Source organism: Cynocephalus volans, chromosome X, assembly GCF_027409185.1.
Source record: "Cynocephalus volans isolate mCynVol1 chromosome X, mCynVol1.pri, whole genome shotgun sequence".
Taxonomy (NCBI): Eukaryota; Metazoa; Chordata; class Mammalia; order Dermoptera; family Cynocephalidae; genus Cynocephalus; species Cynocephalus volans.
In genome coordinates this window covers 36,268,815-36,294,426 of record NC_084478.1, presented here as the reverse complement: position 1 = coordinate 36,294,426, position 25,612 = coordinate 36,268,815, and positions in this window count along the sequence as shown.

Sequence of the window (25,612 nt, the reverse complement as noted above, 5' to 3'; positions counted from 1 at the left end):
TGCAATACTGAGGTCATTTGTGACCTTGCCAAAAATAAGTTTTGCTATAACAACCAAAAAGCCTGTTTGGCATGAAACCAAAAATGAATTGGAGGACAGGAAGTATAAGCAATGAGTATGGGCAATTCTTTTGAGGAATTCTATTGTAAAAGAAAACAGAAAAAGTATTATTATGCTATAATAGCACTACATAGGCGATATTATAGCATATTCAGATGTGACTGGAATAATTTTATAAAGTGGGAAAAAGGAATAATATGGATGTGGAGAAAATAGGATAATTTAGTCAGGCTCCCTCCACATTTCTTACAAACAAGTTGTGTGTGGATGGAGTTAGTAGTGCACATGTGCACCAATGTATCTTTTTAGTTAATTGCTTTTGTGTGTTCTTCAGTTTGTGAAGCAGAGATGACTAGCAGAGCTCGTGTCTAAAAATAGAGCATGTTTACTCTGCTGGCAGCTGCTCAGTTTTCAGTTTTTCTTTAGACTTTGCTGGTAGCAGTTGGGTTTCTGAGTTTCTCCTTTGTACTAGCTCCTAGATGTATGTGTGCTGAATAAAGACTATTCCTACTTCAGCCAAGGCTCCAAGGACTGTTTTTTCCAGTTACTTAGCTCGTAGACCTGCTTGTGAAGTGTTTGTGAATAGGCTCGAGGGGTCTGTGAGCACCAGACCCTAGCCCTTGCTCTACAATGGAATTAAAGGAACTGCAGAAAAACTTACCCTCAGTATGAGAAAAGAGACAATTTTATGTTAGGGGAAATGTTAGCTTTAACCAGGAACACAACCACGTCTTCCATATCAGTGATAGGGAAGGCCAAGAACATGGGCATTTATTTGGATATAGAAATCGCCAGGAATTATGAAGAAAGTACTTCTGGAGAGAGAGAAAGTGAACCAGGAGCTAAATTTCTTAAAACATGATGGAGAAGAGCCTGGGGAGATGCATGGATACCTATAGCAAAGAGGAAGAGCAGATGATATGTAAATGGTGTTTATCCTAAACAATGAAGTGTCCAGTAAGAGGGTGTAACAGTATATTTGCCTAGGGGTGGCAATGAGAAACAAGAAAGACATTGACCCTACTTCCAGGCTCAGTGGTAAGAGAAAACACTTGAGAAGACTACATGGGAAGCAGTGTCCTCAGTTTAATGTGTGCTTCCAGTTAGAGCAAGAACATACGGGAAAGGTAGTTGGAGAGGGGTGATAATGGTGTAATAACAACAACAACAACAACAACAACAACACTAATAATAATAATAATATTATAATAATAATAATAGATGCCAAAAACATATGGATGGGTTTCTGGTGATAAAAAATAAACTAGGAGTCTTGGATTTCTTGTAGTTACATTCATATATAGGAATTTTGAAAATGTTTGGGTTAGTTTTGAAGGCCTCCCTGGTAGTTTTGGTTGTGAAATTTAGAGTGTTTTCTGGGAGGGTGGTAGTTCTCCAGGAGCAAGAGGACTCCACCTTAAGGTGGTGTGAAAATCAGGTAAGGGCGGGGAATAGGGAACAAACCGAAATCTGGGACCTTATTCCCACACCCACTTCATTCCTGAGGTGGGTATTGTTATGAAGGACGTGTTCCTATTACTTTTAGCTGTACATTTCTCTACAGATACCTGAAACCTAAGGCTTGATTTTCTTTTTTTGTGAGTGCAAAAAAAAAGTAGGGTTGTTACTGGTATTAAATGATTTTATTTTTCAGACACAGAGTTTAACAAACAATAATAATAATACATAATGCATAGCACACAGTAATTGGGAGCTCATTATGTAGTAGCTTTTAGGTATTATTGCAATTATTAAAAATGATGTTAAGAACTTGATTTTGGTGAGCTTTTTTGGTTATCAGAATGTATAGGTATGCCTAAAATGGCATGTGCTGAAAGAGCAAATGGATATAGTTTCTGACGATGTGTGCGAAATTAAAAAATACCTGTTTATGTATTATCGACATATCTTCTTGTCAGGGTACTTTTTAAAGCTCTTCAAAAAGCATCTCTTTGAAATAACTGTAAAAGCTTATAACTTTAATTATAATTCTGGATAGCACTGTAGTTAACTCAGTGAATCCATAAGATGAACATAGGCAAGTCCTATGATGTCTAGAAGTCATTTCTGGTGATAGTATACACTTTAAACCCCAGTAATTGGTTATTGAATTTTCTATTTCTGCATTGATTATATTGACTGTAGGTTTTCTTTGATATATAGAAAATTACAGGCATAAATTTTTCCATTTTACTAAATCTGATCCAAGAAATGAAACTTCTCAAGGGTGGGGAACTAAAAATAGTCCATTTATTAATTTATAAATCTCTTAAAGTATGCAGTGATATGCTCAAAACAACACGTACTTCGGACATCTCTCTCTTTCTCTCTACCTCTCCCTCCCTCCCCACCTCTTTCTTTTAGTCTGCCCATTCATTTGGTACTAAGCATTTAGGCCGCAACAAATACTTACCTAAACTGAGTATGAACAAGAATTATTGGATTGCCCCACATTTCTTGAAATAATAACCTTTATAAGTGCACGTCAAACTGCGCAAATCTTTGTTTTTCTTTCCAGAACAATTTGTCATATTTGTCATTCTTCTAGCCATTGTTACCTAGTTTTGGAATCCTTAGAAATTATAGACTTAGGATCCAAAAAGACCTTAAAAATTTTAGCAAAGGAAAATCACCAAGTGGATGATTTTTATCGATCTTATAAACCTGAACATAACATAAACCATACAGTTATGGTTAATGATGATCATTATTAGAATGAAAATGTAACATGACTTCTTATCATTACTGTTTGCACAGTGCTTAGAATTATACTAAACACTTTCACCCACACGATCTCTATGTATTCCCCTAGTCATCCACTGAACCACGTGTTCTTATTTTCATAATACAGCTCAAAGAATTCAAGTGCTATGCTTAAACTTTTACAGAGAGCTGGCAATTGAGACTAGAACTTGATTCAAAGACTGTTTTTGCAAATCCCATGCCTTTGCCACAGGTGATGATTTGAAAAATTCTACTCATTTCTCATTTAATGGCACTATTTTCAGCCCTAATTGTTTTTCCAAACTCCTAACACATTTTCAAGAAACAACATGTAAATTCTTGCTTTGATGTGTTTCTCCTTTTTTTAAATTCACATTTGCATTGTCACCATTTTGAGATTTTATCATTTTATAGTCTTAGCTGTGCTCCTTCTCCATCCACATCTTTCTCAGATCATTCCTTTATACTCTCCATCAGATCATTATTTTTAAAATATGTCATCATATAGCTCTATTTTTTAATACTCAATTAATTATTCCATATATAATATTCAAATCTCGAATGCCCTAGACATCTTCATTTTTTTGATATTTCATCATTTTCTCCTTCTTTTTAATTTTTTATTGACACATATTGATTGCACATATTTATGTGGTAAATAGTTATATTTTGATACAAGTGTACAATGTATTTTGACCTATTCAGGGTAATTAGCCTATTCAGCATTGCAAAACTTAACCATTTATTTGTGATGTGCACATTTGATCTCCTCTTTTTAGTCATTTGCTTAAATGCAATAAAACATTTTTTTTTTTTTTTTTTTTTTGTCGTTTTTTCGTGACCGGCACTCAGCCCGTGAGTGCACCGGTCATTCCTACATAGGATCCGAACCCGCGGCGGGAGCGTCGCCGCGCTCCCAGCGCAGCACTCTACCGAGTGCGCCACAGGCTCGGCCCAAAACATTATAAATTATATATTTCCGGGCCGACTGGACACCAATAGGGCTTATTATTCCTATCTTGCTATACTTTTGCTTCTGTTAATCATCCTTTCTCTACCCCTCTTTCCCCCTCCTTTCACATCTCTATTAGCCATAGTTCTTTTCTCTCCTTTTAACAGTTCAACTTATTATTATGTATTTGTTTTTTGTTTGTTTGTCTGCTTGTTTTGTTTTGTTCTCTTTTTCAGCTCCCACTTAGGAGTAAGAACATGTGGTATTTCTCTTTCTGTGCCTGGCTATTTCACTTAACAATTTTCTCCAAGTTCATCCATGTTGCTGCAAATGGCAGAGTTTTATTCATCTTATGGCTGAGTAGTATTACATTGTGTATGTGTACCACGTTTTCTTTATCCAATCATCTGTCAATGGAAATTTAGTATGGTTCCATATTTGGCTATTTTAAACAGAGCTGCGATAAACATGGAAGTGCATGTATCCCTTCAACATGATGATTTCCATTCCTTTGAATACATACGCAGTAGTGGGATTGCTGGATCATATGGCAGTTCTATTTGTTGTTGTTTGAGAAACCGCCATATTGCTTTCCATAATGGCTATATTAATTTACAATCCCACCTAAAAAGGGTTTCCCTTTCTCCATATCTGTTTTAGTCCATTTTGTGTTGCTATGACAGAATTACCTGAGACTGGGTAATTTACAAAGGAAAGAGGTTTATTTCGCTTATGATTCTGGGAGAGCTGTGTCTGGCATGGGCCTCAGGCTGCTTCTACTCATGGCGGAAAGTGGCAGGCAGCCAGTGGGTACAAGTTGATCACACGGTGAGAGGAAGCAAGAGAGAGAAGCAAGAGAGAGAGAAGAGGTGCCAGGGTCTTTTTAAGCAAGGAGCTCTCACGGCAACTAATAGAGCGAGAACTCACTAATTAATCCTCCCTCCCCCAGGGAGAGCATTAATCCATTCATAAGGGATCCGCCTCCATGACTCAATCAGTTTCCAACACTGCCACATTGAAGATCAAATTTCCACATGAGTTTTGGAGGGGAAAACATATCCAAACTCCATCATTCCGCCCCTGAGCACCCAAAACTCATGTCACTCTCACATACAAAATACTATCCCAAAATTCTATCCCAACTGTCCCAAAAGTCTTAGCTTGTTCCAGCAACAACTTAAAAGTCCAAAGTCCAAAGTCTCATCTGAAATGAAAAGCAAAAGTCTTTCCAGTTGTGAAACTGAAAAACAAAACCAAATTTATCTACTGCCAAGACACAATGGTGGAACAGGCATTGGGTATGCATTCCCATTCCAAAAGGGAGGAATAGGCCAGAAAAAAGGAAAAACAGGCCCCAAATAAGTCCAAAATCCAGCAGGGCAGACATTATGTTTTAAATCTCCAAAATAATCTTTGACTCCAAGTCCTGCATCCTGGGCACAATTGGGCATCTGGGCCCCCAAAGCCTCAGGCAGCCTTGTTCTAACAGCTCTGCCAGGCACAGCCCAGCGAACCACACTGGTGCCTGTGGCTTTTCCAGGCCTACGTTGCACGTTGCCAGTGGCCCCGCAGTTCTGGTGTCCTGGCAGCATCCCTGCTGCCTTGGCTGTACTAGACATTTCCCTGGTGGGGGCTCCCTGTGGGGGCTCTGACCCCACATTTCTGCTCAGCATTGCTCTAGTAGATGACCTCTGCAGTGGCTCCACCCCTGCAGCAGGTCTCTGCCTGGGTCACCAGGCTTTTCCGCACATCCTCTGGAATCTGAGTGGAGGCTGCCACACCACCACTGCTCTCACATCCTGCCAGCCTGCAGACTTAACACGACGTGGGTGACACTGAGGTTTCAGGCCTCTACTCTCCAGAGCTGTTCCACGAACCACACTTGGGGCCACTCCAGCCAGAGCAGCTGGGATGCAGGAAGCAGGGTCCTGAGGGCAGCTGTGCCCCAGGTCTGTCCTCCAGGATAACTCAGTCCTTCTAGGACTCAGGGTCTGTGATGGGTGGGGCATCCTTCCAGACTTTTGAAATGCCTGCGGGCCTTCCCTCTCATTTTCTCCACTATTAGCATCTGGCTGCCTCACCACCAAGATAATGTCTTTAACAACCAGTTTATCTGCTTCACCCTTGCATTGTTCTCCAGCTCTCCACTTCTTTACTGCATGGCCAGCCTGCAAATTTTCCAAACCTTTACATTCTGCTTCCCTTTTAAATTCTGGCTTTACATCACAATTTTGCCACCATATGTCAGAATAGGCTCTTAAAAGCAACCATGCAGCTTCCTTAATGCTTTGCTGCTTAGAAATTTCTTTGGCCTAATGCCCTGGTTCACAACTCTTAAGTTCCAACTTCCCCAAAGTCAAAGGTCATGGACACAATACAGTCAGGTTCCTTGCTCTGGTGTAGCAAGGGTTATCTTTTGTCCAATTCCCAGTAAGTTCCTCATTTCTATTTGAGACCTCATCATCCGCATGGACTTTACTGTCCACATTTCTATCAGCATTCTGTTCTCCACCACATAAGTCTCTAAGACATTCCAAACTTTCCCTTGCCTTTTTCTCTTCTTCTAAGTCCTCCAAACCCCTCCAACCTTTGCCTGTTACCCAGTACTAAAATTGCATCCACATTTTCAGGTATTTGTTTAGCAACACCCCACTTCTGGTACCAATTTTCTGTTTTAGTCTGTTTTGTGTTGCTATAACAGAATACCTGAGACTGGGTGACTTGTAAAGAAAAGCAGTTTGTATGGCTTATGATTCTGGGACAGCAGCATCTGGCACGGGCCTCGGGCTGCTTCTACTCATGGCAGAAAGTGGCAGGCTGCCAGTGGATATGAGCAGATCACATGGCAATAGGAAGCAAGAGAGAGAAAGCAAGACGGAGAGAGAGAAGGCACCAGTGTCTTTTTAAGCAACGAGCTCTCGTGGGAACTAATAGAGCGAGAACTCACTCATTAATCCCCCCTCCCCCAGGGAGAACAATAATCCATTCATGAGGGATCTGCCCCCATTACTCAATCAGTTTCCAATACTGCCACGTTGGAGATCTAATTTCCACATGAGTTTTGGAGGGGACAACACATACAAACTCCAACATTATCCTTGCCAGCGTTTGTTATTTTCTGTCTTTTTGATAACAGCCAGCCTAACTGGGATGAGATGTTATCTAATCATGGTTTTAATTTGCATTTTTTTGAATGATTAGTGAAGTTGAACACTTTTTTATATACCTGTTGGCCATTTGTATGCCTTCTTTTGAGAAAGGTCTAGTGAGCTACCTTGCCCATTTTTTAATTGGCTTTTTGTTTTTTTATGATTGAGTTGTTTGATTTCCTTGTATATTCTGGAAATTAACCCCTTGTCAGATACATAGTTTGCAAATATTTTCTCCAATCCTGTAGGTTATCTCTTTGCTCCGTTGATAATTTCCTCTGCTGTGCAGAAGCATTTTAGTTTGATGTAATCCCATTTGTTTATTTTTACTTTTGTTGTCTGTGCTTTTGAGGTTTTATTCATAAAATCTTTGCTTAGTCCTATGTCCTGGAACATTTCCCCTGTGTTTTCTTCTAAAAATTTTACAGTTTTAGGTCTTATATTGAAATCTTTACACCATTTTGAGTTGATTTTTGTATATGATGGGAAATAGGGGTCTAGTTTCATTCTTCTGCTCATAGATATCTGGTTTTCCCAGCACCATTTATAGAAGAGGCTGTCCTTTCCCCAGTGTATGTTTTTAGAGTCTTTATTAAAGATCAATTTGCTGTGAATACGTGGGTTTATTTTTGGGCTTTCTTTCCAGTTCCATTGGTCTGAGTGTCTGTTTTTATACTGTTACCATGGTGTTTTGGTTACTATAGCTTTGTAGTATAATTTGACATCAGTTAGTGTAATGCCTCCCACTTTGCTTTTGTTCCTTAGGATTGCTTTGGCTACTGGAGTTTTTTTTGTTGTTGTTATTCCATAAGAACGTTAGGACTGCTTTTCTTTTTATGTCTGTTAAGAATATCATTGGTAATTTGATGAGAATTGCATTGAATCTGTAGATCACTTTGGGTAGTATGGACATTTTCACAACATTAATTCTACCAATCCATGAGCATGGAATGTCTTTCCATCTTTTTGTGTCCTCTTCAATTTCTTTCATCAATGTTTTGTAGTTTTTATTGTAGAGATCTTTCAGTTCCATGCTTAGATTTATTCCTAAGTATTTTATTTGTTTGGTAGCTATTGTAAATGGGATTACTTTTTTGATTTCTTTTTCTGCTAGTTCACTGTTGGTGTATAGAAATGATACTGATTTTTTTATATTGATTTTAAATCTTACAACTTTACTGAATTTGTTTATCAGCTCTAAAAGTTTTTTGGGGGAGTCTTTAGGTTTTGCTATATATAAGTTCATGTCATCTGCAAACAGGAACAATTTGACTTCCTAGAAATCTATTCATCGGCAATCTAATGTCTTCAACCTCATCCTTTATATCTTTTTTATTCCAACAGTAGGAAAAGAGAGAAAGGAAGGCAATACATGATGCCTGAATATTTAAAAGTTGTAAAGAAAACTATAAAGTACATAAAATACAATTTACATTTCTACTATAATATACTTTCATATCAATAAAATTGAAAAATATTTGCAAAGCTATTTTTATAAGGCTTCAAAGGAGCAAAATGTTAAACATGACTGAATATAATGATTTTCACAAGTACAGGTGTTTTGATAATGGGATAGAGAGTTCTAGAGTCCAAATTACTATATAGTGATTTAATAAAGTTTACTTTTATTGCCCTCATTTCAGTAAAATCATCATTTAATGTACCATAAAATATTTTTTACATAATTTGTGTAGAATAGGAAGTAATACTCTCAATCTATACTGTCCTAGTTGTTAGCCACACATGGCCATTCAAATATGAATTAATTAAAATTAAAATTCAGTTTCTCAGTCACAATTGACACTGAATAGTTAATTGAATGGGTTAATAGCCATATGCAGTTGATAGCTACTATTTGGGATAAAGCAGATAGAAAATATTTTCAACATGGCAGAAAATTTTATTGGTAAATATTGATTTAAAGGGTTAATAAATTAAACGTAATTGTATCCAAAGTTTACATAATTTGAATATACTCATACATTCACCAAAATTTAAAATTAGATAGAAAACCCCCAAAATTAAAATTACTTTTCATAAAAGGCTATTTTTCTTTTGAAATGTAACAGTACCCATTAAAAATCAGAAGACAAAATACAATTTGTAAGTAAGGGATATCAAAATTTTTAATCAAAATTATTTAAAGCTGAGTTTTCAATTTATTTTTCAAATTATTATTAAATGTATAAAATATTTTATGAAAAAGATATTTGTAATTCTCGTGTTTAATGTTTATCCACTTTCAATGTAAACCACATTGTGTTTAGATCTACACAAGTAGTAATTTAAGAGTAATATAAATTATGTAATATTGCAGAATTTTCCTCAGCTGCCATGTGCAACTTTGGAGAATTTCACTTTAATTCATAGTTACGTCTGGAACCATAAGATGGAACATTAAAGGAGGCATAAAAGGGATACTTTGAACTAATTCTGGGAGATTATTTTTCATTAAGAAGAACCTACTTGCATTCATGTTTAGGGAAATAATCTAACATTAATTAATTTGTCTTCTCTAACTTAAATACTTCTGCCACTGAAATTCTTGCCAGACCGTGAAGCAATATTCATCTTCTATGCCGGCAGTGGCCCAGCTCTTAAATCTTCATGGCATTTGGATGCAGCCATGTTTTATTTTGAGGACAAGACCTGGGCAAGGAGTTTTCTGGGGATCTGAATAGTGTTTGATGAAAGTAGATGATTAGGGTATATAAATTATTCTGTATTAGCACTGAGCATCAGATTCTGGCTAACATGGCCATCCAGGTGTTATATAATAACTTTATTTTATTGTGTGTACGTGACATGTGGGGACCTCTAAAGCACCAGGCCAACCAAAGCCTCCTCTTGCTTGGATCTAAGGGAGCTTCAGCACTACAAACCTTTCAATACAAGCATACCGATATCTTTGTATACAGATAACTTTTCTGAATCTTTAGATCCCTCTGCTTATGAAATTCCAATTGTAATCCTTTAACTATAAAAAAACTTTTTTAATTTTTCAAGAAATCCTTAACAGACGAAATTGTTTTTTTCTGAATTCTTGAGCCATTTATTCTTCTGCATTAACTTCGGTTGATAAAGAGTTACCTTAGGCCTAGGGGATTCCCAGGCAGCACGGTTTCAATAACTTTCAATAACTTTCCCAGTCAACAGCTTCAGTGAGAAGAGTTTCTTTTTTCTTTTTTTTTTTTCACTTTTAAAGTTGAGGTACTATGGAAGATATCATTTAAACATTTAAAGAAATTTTTTTAAAAAAGTAACAATTCCCTGGAATTACATTCATGTATGTGTACACATTCCATCATCTACTAGATTTCCACGCCCATTAGGGAAAGAACAATGACATTTTATCACTTCTTTGCTCAAATACGAGTATGTATTTGTTTCCTATTGAATAATAATCATACATTTACTTCTAGAAGTTATAGTCCCTCTCATATTAACAATCAAACAATTTCTATTTGGCCTCTATGACCTGTTAAAGATAATAATAAAGTGGATGAAAACAGGGTCATGGGTTCTGAGCCATGAAATTTTCCAAGTCATATTCTTCAGAGAAGCAAAGAAGGTCTTCCTGCCTGAAAAGAATGACTGGGAAAGTGATTAATGAGGAGTCAGGGAGAACACTTACAACCATACGTTCAAAAAGGCAGATTTATGTTACTGTTAAAAGATCATAACAGGATTCCAATTTTACATTGGTATCTGGGTAGCAGCCCAGGTTGTAACTCCTCCCAACTTCACACTGATGTAACTGTGCATATGATATTAGAAGAAAATAAAGTCAAACTACATACATAAAAAATGTATGAAAACTCACCACATAAAAACTAGTACAATAGTCAGGCTATTGCCAAAATCCTAACGTTAAAGATGAATCCTTTTCTTCCCTCTTAGTGCATTGGTTTTAAATCTCAGTTACTGTATAATATTTTATCATTCCAGTTGTCTCTAATATCCTTGTCCTAAGTGTTTCTTGTCCTAAGTATTTCTTTTCTTTTTTTTTTTTTTCTTCAGTATTTTGACAGTACACACCACTTATTTTTTTTTTAATTTATTTTTTTTCTTTTTTCGTGACCGGCACTCAGCCAGTGAGTGCACCGCTCCCAGCGCAGCACGCTACCGAGTGCGCCACGGGATCGGCCCGTCCTAAGTATTTCTTAGCTACCCTTTCTTCCCTAGCAACCTGAGGCAACCCTTTTCAATAGCTGTAAAATAAAATAGACAAAGCCCAGTTAAATTTAAATTTCAGACAGCAATGGATACTTTTGTAGTATAATTAAGTCTCAAATATTGAATGGGACAGAATTATTCTAAAAATATTCATTGTAAACTGACTATCTTGTACTTTAATTTGCTAAATCTGGCAATTCCACTCATGAGTCTAGACTGCCTTTTTTCCCCTTCCATTATTCTCACACTTCTGTTAGTCTGCTAAGTGTTTATTTTCTTGTTCCAGAGGGGCAGCTAGAGTAACTTTTTTCTCTCCAGCCCAGAGATTTAAAACCACGGCTATGTATTTGAACCATAGGAAGATTTTTTAACATAAGGTGCATGTCCAGGAACTACCTAGGTCTGGGATGAAGTCCACACATTTGTATTTTTAAAAGCTCTCAAGGTAACAGTAATAAGAAGCTGTTATTATTAAAAAACACTCACGGAACTTAATGGCTTCCCCCTTCCCTCCTAAGACGTGCTAGAAAAGGAATTAAAACTTCCTTAGCCAAAGAGAGTACTAAGGGTTACAATTTTTTAAATTCTCCACCATGTAAAAGTTTGCCCATGCTGACAGCAGAAAACTGTTGGTAGAGATGTCTTATCAGAATACAAATTGTCTCTTCCTAGTCTGGCAAGAAGAAAGTCAGCACTGTTTTCACGGATCCCAGCAGACACTATAACAGCAGCACAGGACATTTGCTTGTCTATCTTGTCCTCTTGGTAAGGCTAACTGGGCAAGGGCAGTACAAGCAGGACCCAAGTACAGTACTATAATCACATAAAAACTGGCCAGTGTGTGCGGGTTGGGCTACCCCAGCTCACAAAGAAAAGGCAGGATATTTACAGACTGGATTTCCCCAGGCAAAATAATTTACCAATACTTAAAAAAATACCATTTAAAAAAAACACTATTATTTCAAGCATAATATTAGTGTCAAAATCGAAAAGCTGCATTATAACCAGTTACATTAGTCCATTTTATATATGAAAACTTTTACTTTAGTAAATGGTCTGGTGACTCCAAAAGAAAAAGTATCCCAGAACATTGCTATATCAATTGTGGTCTGAGAAGCAGCAGCTAGACATCTCTTTAGAAATGCAGCATCTGAGGTCCAACCAGAGACCCAGAAATCAGAATCTACATTTTAAAAAGAACATCAGATGATTTCTATGTAAACTGAAGTCTGAGAAGCACTGATCTAGACTCCTATGGAGGTCATGGCCCAGAGCCCTCTACCAAGACAGTATCCAAGCACAGTACAGTAGGCAAATAATACACATGTAAACACTTAATAAATAATTAGTAACATTGTATTTTTTAAATGGTCCATAAAATGCCAGGTTACTTTTCAATTTATTCAATCCAATGATATCTATGAAAAGTAAACTGTATTTATATTTATATCAAATCAATCATAAGTTGTGTAGTCCCCACAGAATAAATAAAAACATTTTTCAATTTATTTTCAGGTAAAGACATAGAATTTGAGTTAAGCAGAGGGACCATAAAAGTTATACGATTCACCCCATTCATTTTATCAATAGAGCTATGAAACAACTTGCTTGAAGTCAGAGAATCAACGATCCTGATGACCAGTTCAGTGCTTATACTTGGAAAATATGCAGCTTATTTCCATGGTCTTATCATGAAATGTTGTACAACTACTCACATTATTGACTGACAAAAGCCTGAAATTGCTATATATAAAGACTTGGTTGATGGCAATTCAACCAAGCCCAAATTTTGGAAGATTATAAATGAATATAATCTTTCTAGAGGATCATTTTTCCCATCAGGCATCAAAATGCTTAAATTTCATGCATGTTTTGCCTAAGCCAGTCTAATAATTAGTAACTTTTACTGAAGAAAAAAAAAAAACAGGATTTTTTTTCTCACAAATTCTATAACCCCTATTTTACAGACTAAGAAACAATGTATAGACAAACTGCCACTTTGAGTGCTCAATTAGTTAATGTAACTGAGAAATATGATATGGCCTTAACATATAAATAAAAAAAAAATTACTGAATCAGCAATGATCTGGGGAAAGAGGTTTCACTGATAATTCACAAAAGAAGAAATTTTCAAATATAAAAAATTAATAAATAAATGACAATTAAAGGAAGAGTGAAATATTACTTTGGCAAATAACAAATTGAAACTTTAGTAATTAATTAATCATTTCCATACCTAATTGGTGAGGCACTGCCTTGTGTTTTTGGAAAAGTAAATTGTTAAAATTTTCTAGAGGGATCATTTTTTTTTATCATTCATCAAAATCCTTAGAAAACAGCATATCTTTTGCCTAAGTTTATTAATAGAAATTTGTATTAATAATCATAATTTACCAAGAAATTCATTGAGTATAATATGCAAAATTCAATTTTAACAATCACCTTTAATAGCAATAATATGGACATTCATCCAATAAATTATAATGTACCTTTATAGACACAACTTAATGGAGACATTAAATAAGATTTTGTAAAACAGTGTTAATTCTACTGCAAATCTGTTCACAATAGCCAAGATATGGAACCAACCTAAGGGTCCATCAATAGATGATTGGATAAGCAAACTGTGGTATATACACACTATGGAATACTACTCTGTCATAAAAAAGAATGAAATGCTCCCATTTGTAACAACAAGGATGAATCTGGAGAAACTTATGTTGAGTGAAATAAGCAAAGCACAAAGGGATAAATACTGCATGTGCTCACTTATATTTGGGAGCTAAGAGAGAAAGGAAGGAAGAAAAGAAAGACCACAGCAGTGCTGTGATCGAACAGAGGGAGGGAACATTCCTAGGGCTGCAAAGTGGATTAGGGGGGAGAGGATAGGGAGAGGGAGCTTGGGGGATAATTGGGTGGGGACAAGTGGTACAAAAGTAATTTCTGGTAATAGGTATGCCCCAGTATGAATCTGGCCCTCAACACCTTGGGCGGGAGGGGTGACAATTAGCTTTGTATCTCATGAATATTCTCCATAAATGAAAAAAAAAAAAATACAAAGAAAAATTAAAATTTGGAACAAAGTAGTAGGTCCCAAATTTTAGATAATGAGAGTAAACATTAATGTATATATTCTGGGGGTTATACTATGAATAATTTTTATTCCTCTTTTATGCTTTTTGAAATTATCTTGATTTTTAGCAGTAAACATGAAATTCAGAGATAATAAATTATATATTTTTGGACAGATTAGAAAAGGAAAAAGACTCTACAAAGATGTTTGAATGTTTATATGTGTACATATGAGAGAGATGGTAGAGTGGGAAGCAGTGTGGAGTTAAAGAAAGAATATTAGTTTTTTGTCATATGTTTAAGGCTTAATACTCCAGATATGATACAGTTTTAGCATTTTTGAGTTATAGTATCTTCCCCCTTTGTTTAATTTGAAATACTTTACATGGTTATCAAAGCATTTTATATAATATGATTAGGTTGGATTTATAAAAATGAAGCAAAAAGTACAATTATCTATATAGTCAAAAGTGAAAGACAAAAATTTAAGTTTTTGAAAGAAAAACTTATTTAAAACCTTGTTTAATTTCAATATAGGTATTTCTTTAAAATGTGCTATCTAAACTAACATATAATGGATTTGTTATTTTAAGTAATTAGTAAATATTTTAAAATAAAAAAATTGTTTCATTTCACATTAATTATATAAAGATTACATTTTATTATTCCATTATGTGATTGCATTTTATTTCATGTAAAACTATAGTAAATTTCTTAACATCGAAAAAAAATGATGTCACATTGAGATGCTCCATGTTTACCCTGAGCTGCCACATTCCTGCCTGTAAAATTCCTTATACATCTGCCTTAATATGGCCTTGGTCTCAAAAAGAGACATCATAGCAGTTTTGCAAATTTTTGTGGCTGTATCAAAGACTGCTACAAGAGTACTTCAAAAAGTTCATGGAAATATTCATATTATCTTTTAATTCTATTTTCCACAAATTTTTTGAAGTACCTTTGTATTTGTCCTGCGTTTACAGCAGTGAAATGCCTGCTTTTTAGCTAGGTACGCAGTGAACCAACTATATTTCTGCTGTAAATTGATGTCCCCCCAAAACTTAGTACCCACTGTTACAGTGTAAAGAGGGTGGGAAATCCTATAATGGTAATTGAAAGGTGAAGCCTCGAAGAGGAGATTGGACTGTAGGAACATGCCATAGTGAATGGATTAATAATGGTGATCAGGGGGCTGATTCTGAGAGCTTTAAAAGGAGAGCCCCTCAGAGTCTCTCTCTCTCTGCTCTGCCATTTTCTGCTATGTGAGACCCCTGCATTGCTGTAAAGCCGCCACCAAGACCCTCACCAGATGTGTTCCCTTTGGTCTTCCCAGCTTCCAAAACTGTTAGCAATAAATTTTGTTTTCTTACAAATCTCCCAGTTCCAGGTATTTTGTTATAAGCAACAGAAACAAACTAATACAATTTCTCATCTTCCATTGCAGCTAGGTGTAGCCATGTGACTAAATTCCGGACAACAGAACGTATATTTAAGTGATGTGAGAAAATTCTAGGAAGTTTCTTTAAAGGGTGGATGCTTCTTTAAAGGAGGAATCCTCATTTTTTTCTTTATAGTTAGCTGAAGGTCAGGCTTGATGTTTGGTGTTAGAGCAGCCAATGAAGAGGTCACATGTAAGGATGACAGCACAACAAAATAGGTATCTGCAACTACTATATAACCTTTGGAACAATTGCCTGGACAATTATTTAAAGAAAAGTGAAATTTTCTCTCATTTAAGCCACTGTTATTTTGGATTTATTGGACCACCTGCACCTCTTTAAATGTTGCTGAGAGGAGGTAGGAAGCAGCTCTGACGACTGTCTTTAAAAACCGTTCAATTATTCAGTCTCTAGAAATTTATTTGTCCTATTCCACGACAGACTGAGCTTTGTCTTTCTATTTGTAGTTACAGCTGTTATATTTACCCCTTCATATCTCGGCTGCAGCTCCTTAGGAAACAGGATTAGACAGATCCTGTCTGAGCAGAATAACGGAGTGAATAGCTTTGTGTAATTTGCTGATATAGCTTTTCTTCCAGCTTACAAGATAAGTCTCAAGAGTACTGGCTGAAATCAGCTATAGTTCAAGAGAGTGCTTTTTATAAGGTTTTGCACGCACCTAGCACTATTGATTTATGCAGCACTCACCTTCGTACTAATTAACAGAAGTGAAAAACGTGATAGTTAAAATTCCTGAGTAATAAAAATAATGCTCAATTCAGTTGTGTAATATATCGGTATGTTAAGTTATTATGATTTAACACTTAAATTATCTGCTCTAGAAGATATATTTCAGTCTACTAAATGTTAGACTGTAAAACTGATTGAGAATTCAATTGCTGTGGAAATATTTTGTGCCCTTTGAATTATATTTAATAATGAGAATTAATTTCATATTGTAATATGCACGATTTACCTTAATTAAATCAGTATTTAACTGTGACCTCACTTTTTAAAAGGGTAGTTAGATCAATGTGAAAGAAAAAATACTTATCTTGCATCACAATAACCAAACAATATAGTCAATATATGGTACATTAATGTTGACATCTGAATAAAATATATTAAATATATTCATTTTAATGAGGAAACATTTATCATATTATCCTCAATATACCTGAAATGGAGAGTTTATCTATTTTTCTACTTCCTTATAAAAATCATCTACATCTTTATTCTACACCACAACCCTTTAGGGTTTAACACATACATAAAATCAGTGCGTGTGATTATTTCAATTTTCTGTTTCTAAAATAAACTTGATAAAGGGAAGAGAAAACAAACTTTGAAATGACAGATTGTAAAATCTTCATTAATGTCATACAGTTTTAGCTATGAGTTGTAGTTGAGCACTTTCAAGTATAAACTTGTAGGTATAAACAGGCTATTAATCTCCTTCTTTGCAATAATATATGAATGCAGAATAAATACTAATGTTATTGGACATAGTTTAGTGAACATGTTTGGTCAGTTGATTAGCTGCTAAGTCAAAAATTCTGATTTGGTTTACTGCACTCTTGACAGAAAAACACGAGTTAACAAGTAATTTATATTCTATATTATTTTATCCCCAGGGAGATTTTGAACGTTGCTTTTAGATAATGGTCACAGAGACTCACAGCTATTAGGCAGTCTGTGGATCCCCAGGGACATATGCTTGCTGGCACATCCAGGAGTATTACTTACTTTATATACAATTGCTAAAATTCTGCTGTATTTTTCATCAGCTCTTCCTTTTGTGAAAAAGATAGGGAGAAGGTAAAAGAATAAAAACTATTTTTTAAGCAAAGTGAATTTTCATTTTATAGTGCAGCTATTCTGCCAAAGAAGACTTGGGAAAAAACTATAAACTCTGGCCCTTGCCCATTTATTTAGCTACAATCTTTCAAATAGACCCAGAACTTAGTTTTGGATGAAAATGTGAAGATGAAATCCAACATGCTTTAGTAGAATTAAGTCTGGTCAATGTGGAGATTCTCTTCAAAAATCACAACTATATTTGGAGAACATGATGAATAAATACAGGAGACAGAACATAGGCAAACTATTCTTATCACATTCATTTATTCCCTGTTAAACTGGTGACTAATGTTTGTAATATTAATTTGTTTATAATGTACAACAGTAATTAGAAAATAGTTCATGTTATTACAGAAAAATTAGCCTGTAGCATAAAGAAAAAAAATGAAGGAAAATTTCATACACAATACAACCACTCAGGTCATCACTGTAATCAATTTGGGATGAATTATAATGGAAATTCATACTCTTTTTTCACATGCCACAAACATTTTTATGTTACTAAATATGTATCTAAATAATCATTTTGATGGCTACCGATAATGGTGCTGGCTGACATACGATGGGCAAAAAATAAAATTCCATACCCAAAATAGATATTTACACCTGAGAGAATGAACCACTGGTTCTTCCAGGATAGAAGGGTCTCCATGAGAAATAGTGTCACGCTAGGGGCTCGGTGTCAGTTTTTCTTGCTGGCATTCAGGGGCATCAATAGCTCTATAAGCCTTGGTGAGCAGGGAGATTATGTGTTGAGCCCTTGTTACCCTCTATCTCCACCACTATGAGCACTCCATTCATTTGCCCATCATGCCAGTTCTGGGGTGGCCAGTGTTGAAGATAGGCTAAAATCAAGTGGATAAGTAATTTTGTTTGGTTGGTTTGTTTTTTAGTGGCTCTTAAGTGGAAGATGCTTTCTTGAGGGTATTATCGTATAATAGAAAAGATACTCTCACTTATTTTCTACTCCCATGTCCATCCATATGCCTTTATTTGAGAACTTCTTATCTCCAGTCTCCCAATTTTTCTGCTTCTACGACCCCAATCAGCCGATCAGGCCATTTGCCACTGCTCAATAATACATATGTGTTCTAACCTCTGGCCACTTCTTATTTTACATAAAGTGGATAACCAAGTGTATTGCTTCCATCTCCATCTATTGAGAATATTTTCCCTCCCCACCCTTTCAAGGTCATTCTGGAAAGTGCCTATTACAGCCATGTTCATTTCTAGGCTTTTCCTATATTCGGAATTGACGGCAGCGGATCAATATTAGGTTGTTATTCCTCTTTCAGCCGGTCATTCAAACCTCTTATAAAGCAATAGATGTAAGCTGAGAAAAGACCAAGGTTGCACTGGTGGTGAGTGAAATAGGAGTTGGAACTGGTTGCTCACTAATTTTTGAGGACCAATATGAGAAGAATGTCAGCTCAACTAAAAACATGAGGTGGGTCCTAAAGGAGCTAACAGCTGGGGACTGTCTGCTCACTACACCCCTTGCTGCTACTCAGCGAATCTTTTATGAAGAAGGATCACAATGGTGCATCACCATATCTGTGAAATGTTATAAACAAATTTGCTATCTAAGCTAATGCCACCTTTATTCTTTCAGATTGAATTTAAAATCAGTTTTTCAAGCACCAGTTACAAGTGTAATTTAATTATGATTGAAATTTAGACCTTGATTAGAGAGAATTTAACAATATTGAATCTTTCCAATCAGGGTGATGACATGGCTCTATTTTGCCAATTTTTCCTTTGCTCTCAATAGTTTAAAGTTTTTTTTATACTGTCTGTATACATTTCTTATTTGGTTTATTCCTCTGTTATTATTTTTGTCCTCATAAAATATTTTGTATTGGTCATTAATTTAAAATAAAAAGTTATTAATTCTGGTTCATCAAAGACAAAGTTCATAAATTCTATTATTATCTATATAATTTTTCTGTTTTTTTCTGGATTTTTCAGATAGTCAATCATATGATCTGCAAAGGAAGATATTCATATACTGAGCTATTCTTACATAAATAGAATAAACCCTACTTGATCATAGTGCATCTTGTTTACATAAAAAAAATATATATATTTATATATATTCTCCTTTGATAAAAATATTAACTTTTATACCAGTTTTATATGCAAGTTGTTAAATCTTTCTTCTCTTCTAATACTGTGTACAGTATCTGTATTTTCTGTTTTTTATGGGTAGTCTTGCCAGAGACTGTTTTCAGTGCTTCTTGGACTTTCCCAGTGCCTATTCTTAACACATTCAGTGAATTTAAGTTTCTGAGGTTTTGCATAAAGCAAACTGTTTTTAGACATATTTTATTTACAAATCCATATAAATTTTGTAAAATTTTCTATATGTTTGTTTCTTTTAATATTAAAATTGTTTCTTTTTTTCCGTGTGCATATTCAAGGAATACTGATAGTTTATGTCCTGAATGCTACCACCACCCTAGAAAACTACTAGGTATCCCTGTTTGAGGAAGCCTGATCTAATTCAGACGTCGGTTAACTACTGCCGGTGGGCCAAATCCTACCTGCTGCTTGTTTCCAATAATAATGTTTTATTGGAACATAGCCACACCTGATCATTTACATATGTCTATAGCTGCTTTAGTGCTATGGTGACATATTTGAGTAGTTGCCACAGAGTTTGTATGGCCTGAGAAGCTTGAAATATTTACTCTATATCCCTTTACAGAAAAAGTTTGCTGAAAATGGATATATTTATTTATTCAAAAAATTTTTCCTGGATTATATTTCAAAATGTGATGTTTCTCTGTTTTCTGATAAATTCTAATAAATTTTACCTGCATATTATCTCGTCTTAGTTTTATTTGATTATTGCTTGATTATTGCTTTTCTAACTCCTGAGTTTTTTTTTTTTAATTTTTTGCTTTTTATTATGCTTTCTCATTTTATGGAATAAGATTCTCAATGCTTTTAATTTTTTATTGTGTACAAATTTAGCCCCAATAGATTTTTGGTATAGTAATTTCTCATTTGAATTTATGCAAAATAGTTCAAAATTTCCATGTTAATTTTTTCTTTAGTCCAAAAGACTTTGGAAAAGTGTTTTCCCCAAAATAATTTGATTATTTAATTTAATTTTTTTCTTTTATTTTCTAATGTTGTTGAACTATAATCTAACAATAATACCTGTACAAAATACTCCTTCGAGATGTATTAAAGTTTTCCTTATGGGCTATAATGTCATTTCAGTAATATCCTAAGAATATTTGACAAGATTTTGAGGTTCCTGGAGGGGACAAATTTGGAAGTACATCTCTTTAATTATTCTATTTGACTACTTTTGTTAAATATCTCTGAAGAAAAAACTTGGCCTTTTAAAATGGACTATAGCTTTGTTAGACTGAGTTGAAAAAATTTATGGGATTAGTATTGCGGACAGACAAAGATAAAGATGAATTTGTGAATTTAACATGTCTTTATATTGCCAAATCCACATTAAGAAAAATGCAGAATGATGGCATGCCTATGGACACCTCTTATTTTTCATACTTTTGGGATCAGAAACCCACCATTTCATGATTCCATTAGGGCATCAGGCTGCCAAGAAAATATAGTTCTCTCTCTGACTACAGTAATCTTGAATTAATATAAAACCTATATTCTGGTACTGAATCTTTGAACCTATCTTAAATAGTTTTGGATTGACCCTCTGATTCTTCAGTAATTGATTTAAATAAATCTCAGTGAGTTCATAGCCAACATTTAATTTGAATCTATGCCACATGAAACAGGGGCTAACCTGGGGAATGATCTTTCTTCCCTATTTCTTTTATTAGCAAAATAAAAAGGCAATTGTCTCTTGAGCATAAATTGTTATATCCACTAAGTCTAGTTTCTGTTACTTAAGAATTTTATGAGAACCTGGCTAATCAGCTAAGGATAATTACTTTTTACAAACAACAAAAATCTAAGATTTCATATAGGTACTCTAAAAAGTTGTAACTAATTGAAACATTAATATGGAATTTATATATTAGTAGTTACAATATAAATATGTAATACCCAAAACCACAATACTTTACTTTGTTAATCTATCTTTTGAAATGAAATATAATAAGTATTGTGTAGAACTGATGTCACAGAGGCAAACATTTAGAGAAATGAATCAAGAATTGCTTTTTGTTAAGAAAATCTGCAACCACAGATGCTGGAAATAACTTTCTTTCTTAAAATGTCTGATACAAAATTATTTTTATTCGTATTTTAATAGAGTTCACAAGGATTGTTTTTATTTCAGAAAGGATTTCAAATTTCCTTTCTTCAGGAGATAACGTATTTAATCACCATTTACCTTTACTTGAAATCAGTGAATAATAATGCTGTATAATTTGGAAAGGCAATTAAGAGAGAAAATATGCCAAAAATCAGTACAAACCAGAACTCTTGCCAGTAGAAGACAGATGCAATGCAAAATAATTTTATTATTTTAAAATATAGAAAGTAGGATTCAAATTAAGAATCAGTCTATGGAAAAATCAACATTTGAAAAATTAATTAGCTTTTAGGGGTGCCTAGCACCTCCTTAATATCCTGCAGGGTAATATATCAGCCACTCCTAGAAAAAAATCTGTAATAAGTCACAAGGCCTTTCAATGTTTATTAACTTAATATTTTTAAATGCTCTTTAAAAAAAAAAATAGAAAAAGAGCATGGACTCTTTTTTAAATTAATGCCTCACAATTTATCATATTTAGGAACAGCCACCTTCTCAAGATATGCTCTACTCTTAGACTTAACTTTAAAATATGTGGTCATTTTACTTTCTCCATGTATGCAGAAATATTTTCTACAGATCACAGTTTTTTTTTAAGTGATAGCTTTTGGTTTAAAAATATGTACAATAGTTTCTTAAAGAAAAAACAAGGACCAAACTTTAATTGTTTAAAATACCATGTCTGCATAAATTAAAGTAATTTAAGTAGCAATAACTCCCTAATCATCTCAAATACCACATTGTGAACTACCAAACATGCTTCCCAGAATTTTAAGGTGTTCAGTAACATTTTGCTCTGGTTTGTAAAGTGACTCAAAAGAATATACCACAATAAAAGGGCAAAGAAACTAGGGGGGAAAAAAGTGCGAGTTATATTGGAAGGATTCATTGAGCCCTCAAAGGTATTGTTTTCTTAAGTCTGGCATTTAATGTTCAGTCCTTATAGAATATAATTTTGAAAAAACCTTATCCCCATAAACACACTAGTTCAGCACCATGTATGACTATTTTTTTTTTTTTTTTCAATGCTGGATTTTATTTCACTCAGCAAGGTATTTCTTTGTTGGCTTTACAGAATAAAAATCATTAGATATAGAAGGGAAAAAAAGAGAAAAGCATGTTTAAATTACAGAATAATATATGAGTACTTACTAAGACAATGTTGGGAACAGCTAGGGTTCAAATTTGTCCCCCAAAATTTATGTATTGGAAACTTGATCTCCGTTGGAACAGTGTTAAGAGGTGGGAAATCCAATTATGGTGTTTGAAAGGTGGTGCCTTTAAGAGGTAATTAGAGTGTGAGGACTGTTTTTGTGAGTGGATTAATCCATTCTTGGAATAAGGGGGATGATTCTGACGGCTTTATAAGGAGGGAAAGTGAGAAGGTTAGCTCTCTCTTGCTTAGGCCATTTCTCTTGTGATGTGACACCCTGAGTTGCTGTAGAGAATCACCACCAAGAAGAAGGCTCTTTTCAGATGTGTTCCCTGGACCTTGAACTTCCCAGCCTCCAAAATGTGGAGTATACTAACATTTATAAAGCAAATGTATTTCACAGGGCCTAATTTCCAAAGCCCTGTATTTTCAGGTATAACCTAAATTTTTAAAATTACATATAGAAATGTTAAGCTTGCAAAAGACAGGAAAATTTCCCCAGGCTAAAGTCTCTGATGTAGATAAAGAATTGTAATGCAGCAAAATTGTGTGCTCAAGGACAGACGTCCTTGGAGCAGGTTAACCTAAAGTTACTTTATTGTTATGTAAAAATACTGAGGAAATTGCTGTAGGAAAAGACAGTATTTGCTAGGAACAAGCATTTGTTGGTGGATCAACTTAACCTTTTGCAAATTGCATTATGGAATGTCACTTTGTTATTTCACTGATGTTACCAGCCTCCATTGTTAAACTATACTTAGCCATAATTCCACCTATGTTCCTTTTCTGTAACTTTCTGGCCTGGAGAATAAATACTGAGAAAGAACCCCAGTCTGGTGTTAATTTCCTGAGGAGGAATGCCTCTCTCTTGAGGGTTCCTGGAAATTAACCCCTTTGAGTTTTCTCACTGCTCAGAAGTAATGGGCTTTGAGTAATCCTTTGTGTCTTCATCACCCAAGAGGAGAGAGATGACAAAGAGTGCAGCACAAAAAATTTTGAAATTTATTTCAAAAGCTAGGTAAATTTTGTTTGTTTATAAATTACCTAGTTTCAGGAATTCTATTATAACAACAGAGTACAGGTTAATGCAGCAACTCTTCCTATAATTTTTCTAAATGGAAAAGTCTTGTAATATGTATTTAGGGATGTGTGTATGTATGCATGCATGCATATATGTTTACAGGGGTTTGAGATGGAGGCAAAGGAGAGTGGAAGATGAATCAGACAGATTAAGAAATGATTTTAAGAGCTATGAATATTGGAATTTACATTGACTATGAGCAAAGATCAACAAGAAGATCATACAAAGAAAAGAAATGAATAGCCAAAGGAAATGTCAAAGTAAGTCACTGAGAAGAAGGAAGGAAATAGTCAGAACAATCTTGTGTATATGCAGTTTCACTCTTTGTGTCTCTAGTAATGTTGCAGTTAGAGAATATATTGACTTAAAATCCACTGTCTGCAATTTAGAATTATTCATAGAATTATACCAGGTTATTTATCTAAAATTATTTTTACTGCACAAAGAGCTCTTCATTGGTAGTATATCCATATTGCTGCTGTAACAAATTACCACAAATTTAGTAGTTTGAAATAAAACAATTTTTTCTTACACTTTCCATAGGTCAGGAATTTGATACTGGTCTCACTGGACTAAAATGAAGGTGTCAGTAAGCCAATATTTTTTTGGAAGCTCTAGGAGAGAATCCGTTTCTGTGCTTTTTCCAGCTCCTAGAGACCACTTAGATTCCTTGATTCATAGCCATTTCCTCCATCTTCAAAGCCATCAGTGTAGCATCTTTTCTACTCTTTGAACTTTGCTTCTGTTTTCAAATCTCATTCTGTGACTCTGACATTTCTTTTATCTACCAGGATAATTTCCCCATCTCAAGATTCTTAACTTAATCCCATCCACAAAGTTTATTGTGACATGAAAGATGATAAATTCATACGTCCTAGTGATTAAAATGTAGGCATCTTTGGGGGAGGCGTTATTCAACCTACCACCCTTCTACACCCCTTTTATGCTCTTATTGTACCCAAACAATAACTCTCATAGCATTCAATACTGTTTATCTCTCACAGCAGACTCCGTGAGAGATGAAGACTTTTAGGTTTAGTTCACCGTTTTATACTCCAGTGTGTGGTGCAGTCCCTGGCATATATCAAGCATTCAGTAAATATTTCTTTCTGTGTGTGTGTTACCGTGATTTTATATTTATTATTATTATCATATTAATAATTACAAATTGCAATCTTTCTTGAGTGGGCAACCAAATTACATCCAGAATTGAGACATCCTGATTCCCAACCAGATACTCTGTCTACAATAACGTAATGCTGCCTTTTCAACAGGTATTATTATTTTTACGTGTATTATTCTGAAAGTAGTTTCCATAGATTGGTTTCACACCTAAACTAAATAAAATGTCTTCTTTGCTTTAGCACAACTGAGAAGTTGCTGCACACTTGCATATAATCTACATAAAATATTCTCTGGTTTAGATTGTAGTTATACTGGACCATGACACATGGTAGAGAATTTAGTCACTTACTCCTTTTTTATTTCTCATGCTTTAACAAGGAAAGAGAAATCATGCCATGTTAAAGAAATTGCAACTTGTTTTGTAAGACATATTCTGGAAACTTTTTAAAAGTGAATAAAAATCAGTTTCTTATATATTTTTTAATCACTTAAAATTAGGTGACATTAAAGTATGCAAAATAATATACTTAGAATCTATTTCAAGGTTTAAGATAATATGCCCCTTTTCT